The sequence below is a fragment of the Cibotium barometz genome, chromosome 10 (assembly GCF_041138505.1).
Source record: "Cibotium barometz isolate CiBa-2024 chromosome 10, ASM4113850v1, whole genome shotgun sequence".
Classification (NCBI taxonomy): domain Eukaryota; kingdom Viridiplantae; phylum Streptophyta; class Polypodiopsida; order Cyatheales; family Cibotiaceae; genus Cibotium; species Cibotium barometz.
The window spans coordinates 11788951-11810960 of NC_141055.1; the positions used below are offsets into that span (position 1 = coordinate 11788951).

General features: G+C 46.6%; 1 protein-coding gene and 1 pseudogene across 3 annotated transcripts in view; both read right to left on the reverse strand.

The window, feature by feature from the left end:
• Positions 1 to 22010, reverse strand: part of LOC147634556 (putative phospholipid-transporting ATPase 9) — a 101043-nt gene that overhangs the window by 66106 nt on the left and 12927 nt on the right. The window lies entirely within an intron of this gene.
• Positions 1770 to 22010, reverse strand: part of LOC147634557 (uncharacterized) — a 28490-nt pseudogene continuing 8249 nt past the window's right edge.

Consider the following 22010-nt stretch of genomic DNA (forward strand, 5'->3'; position numbering starts at 1 on the left):
TCTTAGGATTTGTCTGGATTTTATTTTAAGATCATTATTATGTACTTAGCAATTAGTGTCTCATTGACTGATTTGTTGCAAATTACTGTCGGGAGATCCGCTACATGATGGATAAAATTGTCAGAGAGGCCAAGGGCTATTAGGCCAAAGGCTCGTTGATCCCTTAGATTCCAAGCCTTTTTAGCTGCATCTTCATCTTGAGGCGTCTTATCTTCTCCCTCGATAAAAGGCCAAAGTCCTTCTCTCATGAGGCTGATTTTCAATTTTGTCTACCATGTGTGAAAGTTTTCTTCATCAAACTTCTCAATGAGCAATAGGGAAGCCATTTTAGGCAAAATTACGGGAAGGTCTTGACAACGGATGGAATCCAATGTCAATGTCTAGTCCCTTACGAAGAATGCCTCAAAAATTAGGGTTTTTGACTAATGATGCTATAGAAGGCTATAGCAACACCTTAAGGCAAGGAATGAACCCTCAATTTTGAAAATAGATGAAGTTTTAGGATTAACTACTCTAATTTAGCAAAATTTTACAAAAGAAGAGAAATGCCCAATATTGCTATGTTGAAATGATGACTTAATTTGTACCTTTGTAATCATTTTGTAGAATATAGAGTTGCATGTGCTTGCGTGGACTATTCTTCTTCTCTCTGCAAGTCGGGCTACAGCACAGTAGCAGGTACGGCCGGGGGAAGCCTCACGGGCAGCAACCTGTTGGTGGTGGACAACAGCGCATAGATGATGGGGGCAGCGGCATGTGCATCAGATGGCGAGGGTTGCAACATAATGCAATGGCAAGCAACATTGGGAGGATAGAACCATGCTCTAATACCATGTTGGATATGGTGGAGCTTGAGCTGCAGACCATGGAGGTTGATAAACAAACATGGCTGAAGCTAAAGCATAAACAATGAAAGCTTAAAGAGAGAGAGAGTGTGTTGGGGTAAAGGCATAATGCCCACCCTTATAGTGTGTACAAGCCCATAAGTTATAGTACATAGTACACTTAGTACATTTAATGTACTAAGTGCACTATGTGTACTAGTGCAATATACATGTGTGATAGGGGAGTCACACACTCATATCATGAGTTGACTTATCCCCACAACTCTCTCTCTCTCTCTCCCTTGTTTCTCTGTGTATGTCTCCCACACAACTGGTATCAGAGCTAGAGGGAGGTTTGCCCAGCCAATCAGGCGCATACCCAGAAGCTCCAACTCGTTGAAGAAAGCACGATGACCAGCATCTGTTCAGTGGCGCTAGAGGGAGGTTTGCCCAGCCAATCAGGTGAGCGTTCGTAGAAGGTTGCCCAGGCTGCCTAGCGCAGTTAACCTACAGCAGCTGGGCGTAAGCAGCCCAGCCAGCGTGGGCTGCCCATTCAAACTCCAGCCAGTAGCGTAACGAAGGGCAGGCGTGTCAGGCGCTACCCGAGCCGTCGACTGCAAGCGTGTAGCGCTGGGCGTAGATGCGCTAGGCGAAAGCAGCACTGCGAAGCCGTAAGCGAAGCAACGCACAAGAGGACACGTAGGCCTTTGTCCATACTCTGGCGTAACCAGGCGCATAGCCAGGCGAACACGCGTGTAGCGCTGGGTGTAGACTGGCGCTAGGCGAAGCAGGCAGAAACACAAGCGAAGGTGCGTAAGCGTGGACACGTAACTGTCTGCAAACCAGAACCATGCGCATACCTGGTGGTAGCCTATGCAGGTTCGTTGGCTTCATCGACTAGCCCCTTCTCCTCTACGGCAAGCAAGCTCCACGTCACCTTCTCCTCTACGGCAAAACATCACCAGCAGCTAGGAGAAGCCTTGTACGCCTGCACTTGCCCATTTCTGCACAACAGCAGCAAAAATCATCAACCCCATTTTCCTGCAACAAAAAGAAAAATCAAAAAATTACAAGGTATTTTTCTCAATTTTTTTTTGGGATTTGCAATTGAGCAAGTACAATCAACAATTGAGCGGGTACAGGTGTCAAATTGCTCAATTTTGAGCAAAATTGGCAAAATTGGGTGACATTGGTCACAATCAGGATCAATTTGCAGGAAATTGGATGTCGAAATTTGGGGCTTTTGATGTAATTGTGCAATTAAGCACTCATACATGCTGTATTATGTGAAAAATCGCACATTTGGGCAAAAAAGCAGCAAATTGCAGTGCAAATCAAGGGGCTTTTGTGCCGATTGGATTGATTTGCATGCAGGCAATCGCATTTGATGCTGTGGATAATGTGTTGATGCCTTACAAGCACTCAATGTGCCTGTAAATCAAGGAGCTTTCATGTATTTGATGTATATGTGGCCAGGGGGAAGCATCGTGAACACTCTGGATGCCTTCATGTGCGTCAATGTACCATGTATGATCAGCAATTGATCTTAAATCAAGGGGCTTTTCAAGATTTTATGCTTGTTGAGCTCGGCAAAGCAGCAGGCAAGACATTTATGCCTTGAATCCTCAAAAATCAGCTTGCAGTCAAGGGGCTTTTGCCCAATTTCTGTTCGGGACTCTTGTATGCAGTGTTCGGGACTGTAAAAGTCTGATTTTCACTCATTTGGACAGCCAGGAGAGCATTTATTGCTACTGTACCTGTTGGTACAGATTTGGCACAGCTTTGTGCATGTTTTGGCATGGCTGCACATTGATTTGAGTGAGCAAAAGGTTCACTTACAGCTGCTGTATTTGCCGGTACAGGTTTGGTACATCATTTGTGAGCAATTGGTACTGTTGTACAGTACTTTGGAAGGGCAACAGAGCACATTTAAGGTGCTGTCCTAAATCTGCAGCAACCAGATTTTGGTGATTTCATCACATAAAGTGGGAGAAAAGTTGCATTCTTGCTTCCGCAGTGGGAGATAAAGCTTGGGAGAAAAACTGTGAGCACTTTGTGTGCTTTTGGTGCAATGTTTGCACATTTTTGCAGGGAGTCAGGCATTGACAGGTTGCATATTGCTATGGCAACCACAGGTGAGAGCTCTTCATTGCTTCACATCAAGAAGCTTGAAGGCTCGCATAATTATGATATTTGGCAAACCCAGTGCTACAATGTGTTGCTCCAGAAAAAGCAGCACAAGCCTATCAAAGAAAGGGGTGTAATGCCCGCTTCTCTTACTGCTGAAGAGTGGGAAGATATGGATGAGCTGGCAAGATCTACTATCATGTTGTCTGTGTCAGACTCATTACTTTTCAGCATTCGTGAAGAGAAGACAGCTTGGGGAATGTGGCAGAGATTGCAGGACTTGTATGCCCAACAAAATGCCTCCAGCAAAGTGTTGGTTGAAGAAACTCATAGGTCTTCAGATGAAGGAAGGGGCGTCTATGACAGCCCATCTAAATGAGTTTAATGGTATTGTCAGCCAGGTCATTAATCAAAAGTTGGCAATGGACGATGAGTTCAAAGCCACTTCTCTGTTATGCACTTTGCCAGAGAGTTGGGACACATTCAGTACAGCCACTAGCAATTCGCATGCTATGCTGTCATATGCAGATGTTGAGGGTGCTCTTCTTCAAGAAGAGATGAACAGGAAAAACAACTCTGTTGGAAAGTCCAATGCAATGAATGCACGTGGGAGATCCCAGCAAAGGGGAAAAAGCCAAGAAAGGGGAAGGAGCAAGTCTCGCTCCAAAAAGGATTTGGAATGCCATTATTGTGGCAAAAAGGGACACATTAAAAAGCAATGCTACAAATGGAAAAATGATCAAAAGGAAAAGGGAAAAGGCAAAGACAAAGAGAAAGATGAAGCCAAAGGGCAAAAGTGGAGTCAAGATTGAAGAAATCAATGTGTCACATGCAAGTGGCAGTGAGGATGAGGTCCTATTTACGTCTTCACTTGATGCCCATTCACTTCTTACAGGTGGTCATGGTATGCACTCATGGATCATTGATTCAGGTGCCTCCTTTCATGTCACAGGTTGCAGAGACTTGTTTGTCAGGTATACTGCTGGCAATGAAGGAGTGGTTTATTTGGGTGATAACCATGCATGCAAGATTCTTGGCAGAGGTGATGTGAGGCTTGTGTTTTCAGATGGCTCACAGCTTATGCTCCATGATGTTAGGCATGTGCCTGAGATCAAGAAGAACCTGCTTTCTACTGGACAGCTTGATGATGCTGATTATGTTACCACATTTGGTCGTGGAAAGTGGAAGATTAGTAAGGGCTCACTGGTTGTTGCCAGAGGCTCTAAGGTGGACACTCTTTACTTTATGCATGCAGGTGTTTGTCACCATGCTAATGTAAATGCAACCGAGCTGCCGGAAATTTCTATGTGGCATAGCCGGTTGGGACACATAGAGTGTCAAGGGAATGGAGCAATTGTCTCGTTTGGGTTACTTGCCTTCTCTAAAGTTTTCAAGTTTTCAGTTTTGTGAGCATTGTATATATGGCAGGCAACTGCAGTGCCCCCATAAGAAAGCTCTTGGACAGAAAGATGCTCAGTTAGAGCTTGTGCATACAGATGTATGTGAGATGCCTCAGCTTTCTTTGGGAGGGGCAAAATATTTTGTGTCTTTTATAGATGATGCCACACGCAAGGTGTGGATTTATCCTCTTCGTTTGAAGAGTGATACATTCGCAGTGTTTCAGAAGTTTGTTGCTCATGTTGAGAATCAAACTAGCAAAACACTGAAGGCTTTGCGTTCCGACAATGGTGGAGAGTATATGTCCAAACAGTTTCAGGACTTTTGTGATGCTAAAGGCATCAAGAGGGAGCTCTCTACTCCTTATGATCCTCCACAAAACGGGACAGCAGAGAGGATGAACAGGACCATTCAGGAGAAGGTCCGTTCTATGTTGTCACATGCTGCATTACCTCATGGTTTTTTGGGCTGAAGCTGTTATGACAGCCGTTCACCTTATAAACAGGTCACCTAACACGAGGCTTGGTGGGAAAGTGCCAGAAGAAGTATGGACAGGGAAGCTTCCGTCATACAAGCACTTGAGAGTGTTTGGTTGCGTTGCGTACGTGCACATACGCAGGGAAATGCACACCAAACTTGATCCTAAGTCTCACAAATGCATATTCCTAGGATATGGTGACAGAGGTGAAATGGGGTATAGACTTTGGGATCCCGTGAATAGAAAGATTATACGCAGCAATGATGTCATTTTTTATGAAACATGCATGTATAAGGAGCCTGCAAGGCAACAGGAGCCTGGCAGAGTCATCTTTGATGATGATGGACATCATGGACAACAACCAAGGGCTGTAAATCAGCCATTACAGCAGCAAAACCAACCCTTAAATGGTGCTGAAAATGGTCCAAATGGACAGCCAGAGATGGCAGAAGATATCCCTATGGATATGCCACAGTTAGAGGAAATACCGGGCATGATATTTCAGCCTTATGGCATGGAACAGGAGCCACCAATGGGTGATATGCAGGCTGGACAGCAACCTGGAAATGATGGTCATTGGGTACGGAGGTCCACAAGACCCTCCAGAGCCCCTGACAGGTTTGTTCCAGGGGTTGACTACTTGATGCTTACTGACTGTGGGGAGCCCTCATGTTATAAAGAGGCTTTACAGAGGGCAGACAAAGCTCTATGGGAGCGTGCCATGAAGTCAGAGATGGATTCTCTGCATAAAAATGGAACTTGGAAGTTGGTGCATTTGCGGTTTTGCCATGCAAATGGGTTTACAGGCTCAAAGTTGCACCAGATGCAAAGCCAAGGTACAAAGCCAGGTTAGTGGCTAAGGGCTTCAAGCAGGAATATGGTGTGGACTTTGAGGAGATCTTCTCTCCAGTGGTCAAAATGACCACACTTAGAGTTGTGTTAGCTTTGGTTGCACATGATGATCTCGACTTGATTCAGATGGATGTGAAGACTGCTTTTCTTCACGGTGATCTCCATGAGGAGATATATATGCAGCAGCCAGAGGGTTATGCAGTGAGTGGAAAGGAGAAGCTTGTATGCAAGCTGAAAAAGAGTCTTTATGGACTCAAACAGGCACCAAGGGAATGGTATCATAAATTTGATACATTCATGAAATCCCAGAAATTCAGGAGAAGTGACATAGATCACTGCTTGTACACCAAGAAAGCTTTGGATGGCAGTCTATTGATCCTCATCTTGTATGTTGATGATATGTTGATTGCCGGGAAATCTCGTAAGGAGATGGATGCCTTGAAGCAGAGGCTGCATCAAACCTTTGATATGAAGGATTTGGGTGATGCAAATCACATTTTGGGTATGCGGATACTTCGGGACAGAAATCAGCATGTGTTGTATTTGTCTCAAAAGGAATACATTGGCAAAGTCTTGCAGAGGTTCAATATGGACGGGGGGAAGAAGACTAGTACTCCTTTGCCTCCATATGTGAAACTCAGTGCTATGGACAGCCCACAGTTAGATAGTGGCAGGGCTGATATGGCCAAAATTCCGTATGCTTCAGCTTGTGGCAGTCTCATGTATGCCATGGTTGCTACTAGGCCGGACATTGCATTTGCAGTGGGAGTGGTTTCTAGATACATGGCCAACCCTGGCAAGAAGCATTGGGAAGCAGTGAAAGGTGTCATGAGATACCTGAAGGGCACACAGGATATGTGCATTTGCTTTGGCAAACAGGATGCATTAGTGCATGGTTACACGGATTCGGATTATGCCGGTCATCCAGATAACCGGAAGTCTACTACCGGTTATGTGTTTACATTCACAGGAGGTGCTGTGTCATGGATATCCAGGATGCAGAAGTGCACTGCCTTATCTACTACAGAGGCCGAGTATATTGCAGCCACAGAGGCTTGCAAGGAGGCATTATGGCTATCTCGGTTAGTGGTTGATTTGGGCTATACAGGGGATATTCCATTGTTGCATTGTGATAGTCAGAGTGCCATCCAGTTGGCAAAGAACCCTGTTTTTCATGCAAAGACGAAGCATGTGGATGTGAAGTATCACTTCATCAGAGAGGTGATAGAGAACAAGCAAATTCAGCTTGTTAAGATTCATACGGATGACAACCCGGCTGATCTGTTGACAAAGAGTTTGCCTCCGGAGCGGTTTGCTCATTGCAGACACTTGATGGGCATTGGATGAGGCCAGTTTCAGCCTTGATATGGCCTTGTATATTATCATGTACATGCTGATTTTTTCTTTTCCTTCATTTAAGGGCACTTTGCCTTTAAGTGGGAGGTTGTTGGGGTAAAGGCATAATGCCCACCCTTATAGTGTGTACAAGCCCATAAGTTATAGTACATAGTACACTTAGTACATTTAATGTACTAAGTGCACTATGTGTACTAGTGCAATATACATGTGTGATAGGGGAGTCACACACTCATATCATGAGTTGACTTATCCCCACAACTCTCTCTCTCTCTCTCCCTTGTTTCTCTGTGTATGTCTCCCACACAGAGTGTTGGAATACACTCTAGAGAGAGAGACTTGCACGAGTCAATGATGGATAGTTGTGTGTTTATTTCAATGAAAGTACAAGACCCTTATAGGCCCAATGGTTCTTCTCTTGACATCATTGCTTGACCCCTCTAAAAGATGGTTCACACACACACATACACCCCTCTAAGAGGTGATTCACATGCACACATAAGACCTTGATTCCCAACAGTTTCTCTCATTATCCCACCAACCCTACCCACCCTTTCTCAATGTGAAAGGCTGCAGCCTTCACCATCATTCTTTATCCCTCGTTTCGGGCAACTTGTTATGGATCCCTCACAACTTGCAGATTTACTTCAGGGTCTCAATGCAAGCAAGGAGGCCATGTCTAACCGTCTTGACAAGATAGAATTGGCACCCCAAGCGCTTAGTAATTCCTGATTTGGATTCTACCGAGGCTCGTGCTTTTTAGCAAGGGCATGACAATTACTAGGACGAAGTGGCGAACTTACTCAAGGAGGGTTTTTCACTAATTTGAATGCAAGTAAGAATGTACTAGGGAGCATAGACAAGGAGGATTGAGGTGCACTTCGCTCCCGGTCCAACAGTCATCATTCTACATGTGTGTGTGCCATGGCTAATCTTTAACAGGAACATCATAATCCCTAACTACGACATCAGTCAAACAACATGTGGGACATCAGTATCATCATCATTAGCACCATCAACAACATCAGTATCACCACCATCATCATCATAAGTAGCATCACCATCAGTAGCATCATCAACGAGGGCATGGGAACCCTGTCGACAGCCTCCAATAAGCAATCGGCAGCTGGCAAGAGGCTCAGATAGCAGGCGACCAGGTGCTAAACAATGGCCAGATAGTGTGGGCAAAGCATTAAGTAAGGCATAGCATTTAAGGCATTATGTCATGAATATTCTTGTCCAAAGCTGGCCGATAGCAACATCTGCTAGCCGACCTGCACCTCAGCATAATATATAAGCATAAAGTCATCATTTAGCAAAAGACATCAATCATGTAGAAGGGGCCAAAGGTCACCCCTAGGGGCTGACCAAGGGCCTAAGCCATGTACAAGCATTACAATCACCTTTTTGTACCATATTAAATACAATCTTGATCTTGGTCTTTAGCAAGACTAAAGGTGAGCGTGGGAAGCATGTGAAGATGGCCTTAAGGTTGATTGATGCCCATAATTTGCATCTTCACCCTCGGAAGACGGAGTTTTTATGGTCAAAATTTCTTTTCTAGGACATGTTATCTCTAAGGATGGACTCTTAATGGATCCGGAGAAGATTGAGGTCATTGTTTTGTAGCCCATACCAAAATCAGCGTTTTGTGAAGCATTAAGCCCAAGAGTGTCACCATTTGGGTCCCTCACCCGTCTCGACTAGTGTTTTATACACTAGGTGGTACCAAGGTGTGAACAGGGATTTTTCCACAGAAGAAAGCAGGAACATTAACTGGCAAGATTTTGGCCTGAAAGATGGCATCTGGGCAAAAGTACCTTGGGATTTTCATCATTAAAGAGAGGATGTAGTGTTTTCACACCCTATTAACAAAGGGGTGGACATATTATTACTTTTGGACAGGTCTATGTAGACAAAACAAGGCGCCTAGCTCCACCTTGGGGAGCAAGTTTGGGGAAAAGGTTAAAAGTGGGGTATTTTAAGCAAGCAAGGCCACTTTTGGCAGAAAGGGGATATTCTAAGCAACCAAGGCTGCTTTTGGCAAAAAGGAAAAGCATGGACCATATTTATAGAGCTGGCCGACTCCATCTTAAGGAGATGGCCTGAATCGTAAAGGAACATGAGGAAGGGGCTGTTTTAGAGGCAAGGCGCACATATCTTCAGCAAGAGACCAGCTCCCCCTCTCTCGCCTGCGCTGAAGCTGTCTGTACAGCTGCCGCCGCCAGAAGAAACAGCCGCTCAGTCGCCCAGCTTTCTCTCTGTTCTTCTTCACTCGCCATGTGCAGCAGGTAGAGGCTGTCAGTCTGTCAGATCTGTTATCTCTGGTCATACAGCCCGGGGTAGCATCTAGTTTTTCCTTGTTCTCTCTCCACTACAGCCATACCGCAAGCTTCCTCTTTACTCAGGCCGAACAGAGGGGGCTGCAACTGGCACAGCATACTCTGGTGAGTGAAGCCTCGTGGGAAGGGGAAACCCTAGCGAGCATGTATGGTTTCATGGAAGCGTCGTTGCCTTGGTGAACCATATGGACATGTAAAGCATGTTTGGCTTAGGCATGTGTATGGATCATAGGAGTGGTGCCCTATGCAGTCCAATGGCATGGCAAGATGTTTTGTGGCTATGTATTATGCTTACTTTTCTTTTGCAGGTACTTAAAGCTGCTTATGGAATTTATGGATTTATGGATATTTGGGACACAATTGGCTCTTGTGCCTATGTCTAATTAAGATCAGAGTTATTGACTCGGGATGTGGAAAAAGATACGGTTGGCTCTTGTGCCCGTATCTGACTTTGGATTGTGGATCTAGATTTATGGCTGAAATATTAAGGATTGGCAGTGCATCTGCTATTCTCGAAGGATATCTCATTGGTATCAAGTTTATACAGTTGCGGACAACTGCTTTATAGGACGGAGGGGATCTCACCATTTGGGTCGCTCACCCGTCTCGACCAGTGTTTTATACACTAGGTGGAACCAAGGTGTGAACGGGGATTTTTCCACAAAAAAAAGCAAGAACATTAACCAGCAAGATTTTGGCCTGAAAGATGGCATCAGGGCAAAAGTACCCTAGGATTTTCATCATTATAGAGAGGGGATAGTGTTTTCACACCCTATTAACAAAGGGGAGAACATATTATTACTTTTGGACAAGTCTATGAGGAAAAAACAGGGTGCCTAGCTTCAACTTGGGGAGGTTTGGGGGAAAGGTTAAAAGTGGGGTATTTTAAGCAAGCAAGGCCACTTTTAGCAAAATGGGGATATTCTAAGCAACCAAGGCTACTTTTGGCAAAAAGGAAAAGCATGGACCATATTTATAGAGCTGGCTGACTCCCTTAAGGGGATGGCCTGAATCGTGAAGGAACAAGAGGTAGGGGCTGTTTTAGAGTGTAGGCGCACACATCTTCAGCAAGCGACCAACTCTCCCTCTCTCTCTTGCGCTAAAGCTATCCGTACATCTGCCGCCGCTAGAAGAAACAGCCGCACAGTCACCCAACTTTCTCTCTCTTCTTCTTCGCTGGCTATCTGTATAGCAGGTAGAGGCTGTTGGATCTATTCTCTCTGGTCGTACAGCCTGGGCCAGCATCTGGTTTTCCCTTGTTCTCTCTCCACTATAGCCATACCACAAGCTTCCTCTTTGCTTAGGCCGAACAGAGGGGGCTGCAACTGGCATAGCATACTCTTTCTTCTCTCCCTCTCAACACTGATGGAACAAAGATTCAACCGCTGACTGGGCCTATCCGTACAGTCATACAGGGACGGTGCAGCTCACACATGTGAAGCTTAATCAGTCAGTTTTGAGGGCAATTTTTGTAACATGCAGCGGAAGTATTCGTATTGGAGGATCCTGTCACACAAATGCTCACACCGTCTTCTGTATCCTGAGTTTCACAAGTTTAGCAATCCACTTTAAGACTTCAAACTTTTAAGAGATTTGAGAGAGAGCGAGAGCGAGCGAGAGCGAGAGAGAGCGAGAGCGAGAGAGAGAGAGATGAGAACTGTACACCGTATGGGGTCCCAAATTACCCACTAAAGGCCCACCTATCCCATTACCCAGATAGTATTTGCTTTATTATCTTTGAAGAGACTGACAGTGTGACTGACAATAAGCCAAATGCAAAACCTCTGAAGACCGAGAGTTGGGCTGAACTATACATGACTGTAGAAGCACCAATGATGTCCAATCTCGAGCCTATGCACTCTTCCCAATAAAATGAGGGAGGGATGCAAAGCTGAGGCTGAGAGGGGTAATTTGGGACTGTTCTAGACTGTGTATGAACACTGTAAATGAATATGAATGCTGCGTTTTACCTTCACCAAGTGGCTGGAGCAAAACAATGAATAGATGAATATTGAAAACTATATGGATGCAAAAAACGCAAGGCTGAATGCTGGCTGAATGCTGAAACTGCTGCGTTTTGCTGATGCAAGGGCTGAATGCTCATGCGTTGATGCGCCTAGGGCTGTAGGAGGAAAATGCTAAGGTATGAGGGCTGGAAACTGCAATCGCTTTATGCTCCTTGTGCTAAAGACTCCAAGCGTTGAATGCTCTATGCTGAATATGATGAATGAATGAATGAATACCATGCTGGGCTATTTATATGGGTAAGATGTCCTAGTTGGCTGGCTACAGTGCTAGCCGACTACACATGTTCAAATAAATTATCTAAATGATGTATAAAATGCTGGAATTTGTGGGAAAAATATCAAAAAATTCCTAGTAAATATTCTGATAAATACTAGATGATATCTGGGGTTTCTGCAATGGTCTAGATGCAATGAATGAATGATACGCAATATGCAGAATGCTTTCTAATGCAAACCCTAAGGTTTCTACTGACTCTACATGCATGAATGCATCTCTTCAAGTGGGTTAAGGGACTTGGACTGACTGACTGACTTGCTATGGCTGAGAATGACCTACGTAGCTCGTGCCTGGCTTATCCTGGACTGAGGATTACAATGGGGTCACGATGTATGACAAATATCATCCTAAAAGGAACTAATACTGTACAATGTTGCACTGATGATGATGAGCCAGCTTGTCACCATGCACTATAGTGCAAAGTGCATGTGACATTCCCTCGTGCTTAGCTTGGCGGCAGGTTCATGGCTTCCAAGTAGTCCGCCAACAACTGGGGGTACTCTTGAAAGAATTCCTCATCTAGCCATACGACTTCGTGGGTACCTCGATCTCGAAACTTCGTATAGAACTGACATATCCGTCGACCGGAACCATGCTTCCAATGATGATCTGCTCGGGCTCGATGACTTCGGCTTCATCTACCACGTCTGGCTGTTGTTCATTTGAAACATCAAAAACTTATGGTCCAACATATGGCTTTAGCCAAGAAACATGGAAAACATCATGCATCGTTTGACTGTTAGGCAATGTTAACTTCATGGAGACATCACTTGAACTTTTTAACTATTGGGAAAGGTCCAAAACTACGAAATGAAAGCTTGGGACAACGTTTGTCCACTTGTTTCAATCTTTGTTTCATGATGCGCAGATAGACCCAATCCCCTTCCTTGAAGTGGATATCTCGTCTAGATTTATTTGCCTGTCTGTGAACTGAATAATGGCTAGGCTCAAAATTGAGGGCCAGATTGGGTTGAGTACCAAACTCTACGGAATCGACAGACTGATCTTCTATGTTGGGGTTTTCTTAGGCTTAGATTCTTTATCTTTCTTACCCCCGAAACTAAAGCTATTACTATCGTCCTTCTTAGCATCTTTACAAGATGCATTACCTTTCCTTGGCTGTGCAGCAGATTGCTGCTGCTGCTGCTGGGGTTTGGTACTGGACTGGGATGACTGCTTGGGCTTGCCTCCGTTCATCTTCATTTCTTCATTCTGAGCGCGAGTCAAAGCTTGGTCATATGTATTGGGTTCAAAGCTACAAACTGTGAACCGAATGTTGGGATCCAATCCACGAATGAATTGCTCCATCTTGGCTTGCGCAGATAGCCCTAACTGATGTGCTAAAGTAATAACCTTGCCAAAAAACTCAAGCATTGGGGATCCGTTCTGTCTGAGTCCATAGAACTCATCTGCCAAACCGGTCATGTATTGGGACGGGAGGAATCTAGTCTTCAGGTCATGGATAAATGTATCCCAGCTAAAAGCTGTGACACCTGTGGTCTGGTCTGTATAAAGATTAGACCAATGCTGCCACCAAGTGACTGCCTCACCAGTATGATGGGGAGCCGCTACGTGGACTCTATCTGAGGATCTGTGATCCTAGCTAATGGAAAATCAGCAGTAAATTGATGAATGAACTGATTTACTGCTAAATGATCACACTTACCATCATACTTACTGAAATTTGGTTGACTGCGAATGACGGTAGTTGATGCTGCGGACTGCTGGCTAGTGGCACCTAAGGCGGAGAAAGCTGAGGAGAGGTGCTGGTATCTAAGATGAATGGCCTCCTTTTCCCTTTGGCGCTCGAGTAACATATGTTCTCGATCGAGCTCTCGTTGGTGCTCCCGAGCGGCGAGTTTAGCCTAACGCCGGTCTTCGTCGACCTGCATTGGGCTTACTCATAGTCCCGTCTTTCTACTTTTCTTGTTGTTTTCTTGCTTCTGCTTCTACTTTTTCTTCTCTCCATCTGGCCTCATCTTCTCTTCTTTGTTGTTCCATCTGAAAGAAGAGGAAGATGTAGTCGGGGGCTGCTAGAGGTGGAGGAGGACATGCTGTTGTTGCCTCCAAGAGTTGGAGACGCTCCATGAGCAGCTGGTTCTGAGCTCTAAGAAGAGCTATGGTGTCTGCTGTGGTCGGAAGAGCAAGGTCTCCTTTAGGGGAGACGTCTTCCAGCTGATGGGTACTCTCCTCTATAGACATGATGCTGAAGTTGGTGGTCGGAAGAGCAAGGTCTCCTTTAGGGGAGACGTCTTCCAGCTGATGGGTACTCTCCTTTATAGACATGATGCTGAAGTTGGTGGTCGTGCCGGAACGCAATCTGACCATCCAAGGATGCCCTCACGCTAGGATACGGTGTGTGTGGACAAGCTGAATCTGATACCAATGTAACATGCAACGGAAGTATTCGTATTGGAGGATCTTGTCACACAAATGTTCACACCGTCTTCTGTATCCTGAGTTTCACGAGTTTAGCAATCCACTTTAAGACTTGAAACTTTTAAGAGATTTGAGAGAGAGAGATGAGAACTGTACACCGTATGGGTGTCCCGAATTACCCACTGAAGGGCCCCCTATCCCATTACCGAGATAGTATTTGCTTTATTATCTTTGAAGAGACTGATGGTGTCATTGACGATAAGCCAAACACAAGACCTCTAAAGATTGAGAGTTGGGCTGAACTATACACGACTGTAGAAGCACCAATGATGTCCAATCTCGAGCCTTTGCACTCTTCCCAATGGAATGAGGGAGGGATGTAAAGCTGAGGCTCAGAAAGGGGCTGTTTGGGACTGTTCTAGACTGTGTATGAATACTGTAAATGAATATGAATGCTGCGTTTTACCTTCACCAAGTGGCTCGAGCAAAACGATGAATAGATGAATGCTGAAAATTGTATGGATGCAGAAAACGCAAGGTTGAATGCTGGCTGAATGCTGAAACTGCTGCGTTTTGCTGATGCAGGGGCTGAATAGTCATGCGTTGATGCGCCCAGGGCTGTAGGAGGAAAACGCTGAGGTATGAGGGCTGGAAACTGCAGTCGCTTTATGCTCCTTGTGCTAAAGGCTCCAAGCGTTGAATGCTCTATGCTGAATACGATGAATGAATGAATGAATACCATGCTGGGCTATTTATATGGGTAAGATGTGCTAGTCGGCTGGCTACAGTGCTGGCCAACTGCACATGTCCAAATAAAATATCTAAATGATGTATAAAATGCTGGAATTTGTGGGAAAAATACCAGAAAATTCCTAGTAAATATTCTGATAAATACTAGATGATATCTAGGGTTTCTGCAATGGTCTAGATGCAATGATGAATGATATGCAATATGCAGAATGCTTTCTAATGCAAACCCTAAGGTTTCTACTGACTCTACATGCATGAATGCATCTCTTCAAGTGGGTTAAGGGACTTGGACTGACTGACTGACTTGCTATGGCTGAGAATGACCTACCTAGCTCGTGCCTGACTTATCCTGGACTAAGGATTACAATGGGGTCATGGCGTACGACAAATATCATCCTAAAAGGAACTAATGCTGTACAATGTTGCACTGATGATGATGAGCCAGCTTGTCACCATGCACTACAATGCAAAGTGCATGTGACAGTTTTGAAGCCAATTTTAGAGGGCAGTTTTGAGAGCTATTTTTGGACTGTCTTTGGACAGTTTTTGGGAGATCTTTGCGGATCGCGGACTTGAGTTGCCTTACTGAAATACTGTGGGAAAGATCGTGTGTTTTTCACCCGCACCTTGGTGGTCTTTGTAACAAAAGAAAGTTTTTATCTTAATAAAGAAGTTCCTACGGGGGGCCGGCCGTTCCGGCTCAGTGTGGCGTTTTTTGTATTGTACATGGTTTTTTTCCACTGTGTCTTCATGCTCTATGTTTGGTATCTAAAGTGTTGGTCTATTATTATTGTTCCGAGAGTCCCCTACCGTTGACAGAGAGACCAAATCTCTAATAGATGCTACAAAAGAGGATCGAGTATTTTGTTGGGCTCTGCTTAAGCAGACCTCTTTTGAGAAGCTCAAGGTTATTATGTCATTTGCTCCCTGTACAAGCTAGAGTAGATATTCGCTGCATGGACAAGTTTGGCAAGAGGTCGAAATTCCTCGGAGGCACCAAGTGTGTGGGAGTGTAAGAAAACTCTCCAAAAAAAAAAAGTACAAGCTATGATTATTTCCCCCGAGCGTATGTATGCACTCTTATGAGTGTGTGAAAGTGACCTTATCATGTCACTTCCCTTGTATTTCACTCATCCTCATCAATCTACTTTTGAGTGTTGTGCTTGTCAGAATACGCAGCGGAGATGATGACCAAATCTGGGAACACGAGCAAAAACGCAGGCAAAAAAACAGCACAAGAGAGAGACAAATGTAGGCGTGTAACTCTGCTCTATATACACAAGAAGATCCCGAGGAATGATACAAATGAGGTATGGGGGCTGAGGACCTATATATACCTCCCTAGAGGGCAGTCGGCCAGCATAAAGAAAAGCCCACGACTGATAAAAAGGTCCACGACTGCATAAATGCAGTCGGCCAGCAAACTGGTGCCCACGTGCCCACGACTGATAAACACCCAGTCGGCCAGCACTGTACTGCTCTTGGCACCCTCTGGCAGCCCTCCCAAGCCTCAGAAAAAATGGGAAAAAATAGGGGAAAAATACAGGGAGTGAGAAAAAATGATAAAACACCTAATAAGGGCGGGCACACCCACAACAAAGGCCCTGGTGTATAAATCTAGACAGGAGATGACTTCTAACACCCCCTCTCAGCTCCTGGCTGTGAAACCAACCACTGGGAGCCTGAGCAAATCCTGAGAGAGCGACTTCGTGAAGAGGTCCACTGTACTGTCCTCCGTCGAACAGAACTCCATCAGCAACGATCTGTTCACGAACAAAGTGCCTCTGGATGACCATGGGTTCCTCCAGTGGAAGCCCAAACCTGCAATGTAACCTCCTGCTGCTCCGTAAAACTGCTCCTAGGCCATAAGTAGATCCCCTCATGTCCGAATCTCCTCCCCAAACCGAGTCACTCCAGACGTGGAGTCGGACTCCATCCAACAATCCCCCTCCTGTGTACAAGAGTCCATGATCCTTCGCATGCCGCAGAAACCACAGGAAACGCAATCCTGCCTCCCAAAGAGACATCTGCAACCATGAGCTCAACTGCCTCATCAGGAAGCTCTCGTCCAATCTGGTGTCCATCAACCAGATCCATGAACCATACAGCTTCTGAATCACAGAGACATCACACTGCTCACAAGGATCAACACCTGTTACGGTGCACAAGCAAGTCCTGGAAACCTGATGAAACCTGTCAACCCCCCCCTCTGAATCCGGAACCACAAAGCCTGGAGAAACCACCTCCTTCTGCAAGTAAGCACCTGCTACCTGCCTGGCTTTCCGAAAGCTCCCCGTGGAAAGAACAGCCTCAACAACTGGAAGTTCTCTGTCCCGAACACTACGAGACATCAGAGCATAAGTGACCTGTTCAGCTTCCTCTGACTCACAAACACAAGAACTACCAACATCAGTACTGGAAAGTTCCTGCCAATTGCTGCCATCTACTGGCAAGCTATCCACCACCTGGTCTCAGAAAGCCCGCACCTGCAGCGTATCCACACTTGAGTGGCCATTACCAGACTGCCACTCATCACAATCCTGAGGACCTGGGAGAGAGTGCTGAGAGCCTGTAAACTCCATTCTCCACTCCACCTTCCCAAACCACCTAGCCTGTTGCTTTGTCCCGGAGAGCAACCAAATGCTCATCAAACTCCACCCGTACGCCAGTCTTGCAAACCTGATGCACTGACAACAGATGAAAACCAAGTGCCGGAACATACAACACCTGGGAGGAATGCTTCCCCCCTCTGCCATCGGGAACTATCTCCATCCTGCCCTCACTGTGAACTGGGATAGTGGACGTATCCCCAGTAAGAATATGACCAGAACACCTGCAGAGATCCTGTAAACCGGAACGGGAAGGAGTCATGTGCCTGGAAGCACCACTATCGAGAATCCACTCCCGAGTATCCGTTGCGGAGAGTCCTCCAATCTCCTCCCTACCTGAAGAAAATGAAACATCGGTGTCCATCACCTCCAGGTGCACAAAAGCCGGAGTCTTCATGATTGCTGCTGAGGAGTCTTCACCCTTCTCGGTCTTCCGCTTGGGAGACTGCCTCCAGTATAGTGGCCTTTCTCGCCACAATCATTACAAGTCCTCTCTGCCTTCAGCTTCTCGCGGTCAGCGTCGGACTTCTTCTCAGAAGACTTCTCCGATGAAGCCTTCCCTTTGCCCGAGTTACGGCCTTTCGACCGTTGGCCAGTTAAGGCCTCCGAACCTCCACCCTGAGGAGGGTTCGTGAATCGTTCCTCCTGGTCCAGGACCATGGGCACAAGCTCCTCCCATGTGATGGTGCTGAGCCTGCCACTGGTAATCAACGACGAGTAAAATGCTGAGTACGAAGAGGGCAAGTGTGACAGCAACGTGATGGCCATGTCCTCTGACGATATCTCCGTCCCAGCCTGAAGAACTTCCTGCTGAAGAGCCTGCAGCTTGTTAATATGCTCCCGCATCGTCGACGACTTTGCAGGGCTCATAACCCGCATCTGTACTTCCAAGGAAATCCTCTTCATGGGCGATACCCTGTTGTAAAGTGAGGCCAAATGCTGCCATATACCTCTGGCCAGCGTCATATGCTTTACATGATTGATTACCTGCGGTGTGCAGTTGAGGAAAATAAACGAACGGACCCTGGCGTTGACACGATCCCACATCTGTGTCTGGGCCTCCCGGTCCTTCCGGATCGACGGTAACTCCCCTTCCTCTACTTCCGGCCGTGGAATACCAACAACGACGAAATCGGTGAGGTCGTAAGACTCCAGAACAGATTCCATCATCACCGTCCATATGCCGTAGTTGCTCCCGTCCAACTGACGGTCCACCGGGAACGTGGGGAGTGTCGGGATCTTCACATGTCTCTCGGCCATCTCAAACAGATCTGCCATAGCGGGGATGTACTCTGAAAAGGGTGGGTGGGTGGGAACAAAGAAGAACTAAAAACTGCAAGTGGCTGTCCAGCAAATCAGCCCGCCTTCCTCTTGCTTCTCCTCTTCCCGATCAGCCCAAAACAGTCCACCAATCAGCCACAAAACAGTCCCCCTCTTGCTCACACAAATCCCAAGACCTATCTAGAGCCTAGGGCTCTGATACCATGTCAGAATACGCAGCGGAGATGATGACCAAATCTGGGAACACGAGAGCAAAAACGCAGGCAGAAAAACAGCACAAGAGAGAGACAGATGTAGGCGTGTAACTCTGCTCTATATACACAAGAAGATCCCGAGGAATGATACAAATGAGGTATGGGGGCTGAGGACCTATATAATAATATATACCTCCCTAGAGGGCAGTCGGCCAGCATAAAGAAAAGCCCACGACTGCATAAATGCAGTCGGCCAGCAAACTGGTGCCCACGACTGATGAAAAACAGTCGGCCAGCAGCAAGAGTGCCCACGACTGATAAACACCCAGTCGGCCAGCACTGTACTGCTCTTGGCACCCTCTGGCAGCCCTCCCAAGCCTCAGAAAAAATGGGAAAAATAGGGGAAAAATACGGGGAGTGAGGAAAAATGATAAAACACCTAATAAGGGCGGGCACACCCACAACAAAGGCCCTGGTGTATAAATCTAGACAGGAGATGACTTCTAACATCCATCTATCTCTTCTTGTTTGTTGCATCTATGTGTTGTTAGCACATTCATCCCCAGTTTCTGCTCATGGTTGGATTTCCTTTTTGGTCCCTTTTTGTAGCCCTTGGTTGTGGACTAGCCACCCCTTTTTTCCATATTTTTTCTAGCATTTTTCCCAGGTCGGGTGACTGATGTCCAATGTGGTCTTCCACAAAACTGGTCACATGCCTATGTCTCCAATCCTTGGGCACTCTACCCACGAGAGAAACAACCAAGTTTTCCACAAGCTTTATCACAGGCTTGCCCCCCACATTTGGGCAAACCTGTTAGAAGTCATCTCCTGTCTAGTTTTATACACCACGGCCTTTGTTGTGGGTGTGCCCGCCCTTATGAGGTGTTTTATCATTTTTCCCCACTCTCCATATTTTTCCCCTATTTTTCCTATTTTTCTGTGGCATGGGAGGCAGTCTAGTAGTGGCAGGAGGACCCTGAGCCTGGCCGACTGCATCTGTGACATGGCCGACTGCACTACATGAGTCGTGGGACTCTTCTGCTCTGCTGGCCGACCCATTTTGATGCTGGCCGACTGTGATTAGTCAATCGTGGAGGATTTCTGTGTCCAGTCGGCTGCCCTATAGCAGGCCGACAGCTAATGTGGGGGCATATATATAGGCCCCCAGCCCCCATACCATTTTTGTATCATACTCCGGGATCTTCATACTCCGGGATCTTCTTGTGTATATAGAGCAGAGTTACACGCCTCTATCTCTCTCTCTCTTGTGCTGTATTTTTTTCTGCATGCGTTTTGCTCGTGTTCCCAGATCTGGTCATCATCTCCGCTGCGTATTCTGACATGGTATCAGAGCCCTAGGCTCGTGATAGATCTTGGGAGTTTGTGTGAGCAAGAGGGGGACTGTTGTGTGGCTGATTGGTGGACTGGTTTGGACTGTTCGGGAAGAGGAGAAGCAAGAGGACGGCGGGCTGATTTGTTGGACAGCCACTTGCAAGTATTAGTTCTTCTTTGTTCCCACCCACCCACCCTTTTCAAAGTACATCCCCGCAATGGCAGATCTATTTGAGATGGCCGAGAGACATGTGAAGATCCCGACACTCCCCACGTTCCCGGTGGACCGTCAGTTGGACGGGAGCAACTACGGCATATGGAAGGTTATGATGGAATCTGTTCTGGAGTCTTACGACCTCGCTGGTTTCGTCGTCGTTGGGGTTCCACGGCCAGAAGTAGAGGAAGGGGAGTTACCGTCGATCCGAAAGGACCGGGAGGCTCAGACACAAATGTGGGATCGTGTCGACGCCAGGGTCCGTTCGTTTATCTTTCTCAATTGCACACCGCAGGTAATCAATCATGTAAAGCATATGACGCTGGCCAGAGGTATATGGCAGCATTTGGCCTCTCTTTACAACAGGGTATCACCCATGAAGAGGATTTCCTTGGAAGTACAGATGCGGGTTATGAACCCTGCAAAGTCGTCGACGATGCGGGAGCATATTAACAAGCTGCAGGCTCTTCAGCGAGAAGTTCTTCAGGCTGCGAAGGAGATATCGTCAGAGGACATGGCCATAACGTTGCTGTCGCACTTGCCCTCTCAGTACTCAGCATTTTACTCGTCTTTGATTACCAGTGGCAGGCTCAGCACCATCACGTGGGAGGAGCTTGTGCCCATGGTCTTGGACCAAGAGGAACGATTCACGAACCCCTCCTCAGGGTGGAGGTTCGGAGGCCTTAACTGGCCAACGGTCGAAAGGCCGTAACACGGGCAAAGGGAAGGCTTCGTCGGAGAAGTCTTCTGAGAAGAAGTCCGTTACTGGCCGCGAGAAACTAAAGGCAGAGAGGACCTGTAATGACTGTGGCGAGAAAGGCCACTATTGGAGGCAGTGTCCTAACACTCTCTCCCAGGTCCTCAGGTTTGTGATGAGTGGCAGTCTGGTAATGGCCACTTGTGTGTGGATACGCTGTAGGTGTGCAGGCTTTCCGGGACCAGATGGTGGATAGCTTGCCAGTAGATGGTAGCAGTTGGCAGGAACTCTCCAGTATTGATGTTGGTGGTTCTTGTGTTCGTCAGTCAGAGGAAACTGAACACGTCACTTATGCTCTGATGTCTCGTCGTATTCGGGACAAAGAAGCTCCAGTAGATGAGGATGTTCTTTCCACGGGGACCTTTCAGAAAGCCAGGCAGGTGGCAGTTGATTACTTGCAGAAGGAGGTGCATACTCCAGGCTTTGTGGTTCCGGATTCAGAGGGGGTGGTTGACAGGTTTCAGAAGGCCTTGCGTGGTCTTCATCAGGTTTCCAGGACTTGTTTTTGCACCATAACAGGTGTTGATCCTTGTGAGCAGTGTGATGCCTCTTTGACTCAGAAGCAGAGTGGTTCATTGATCTGGCTGATGGACACCAGATTGGACAGGAGCTTCCTGATGAGGCAGTTGAGCTCATGGTTGCGGATGACTCTTTGGGAGGCAGGATTGTGTTTCCTGTGGTTTCTGCGGCATGCGAAGGATCATGGACTCTTGACACAAGAGGGGGATTGTTGGATGGAGTCCGACTCCACGGTTGGAGTGACTCGGTTTGGGGAGGAGATCCGGACACGAGGAGATCTACTTCAGGCCCAGG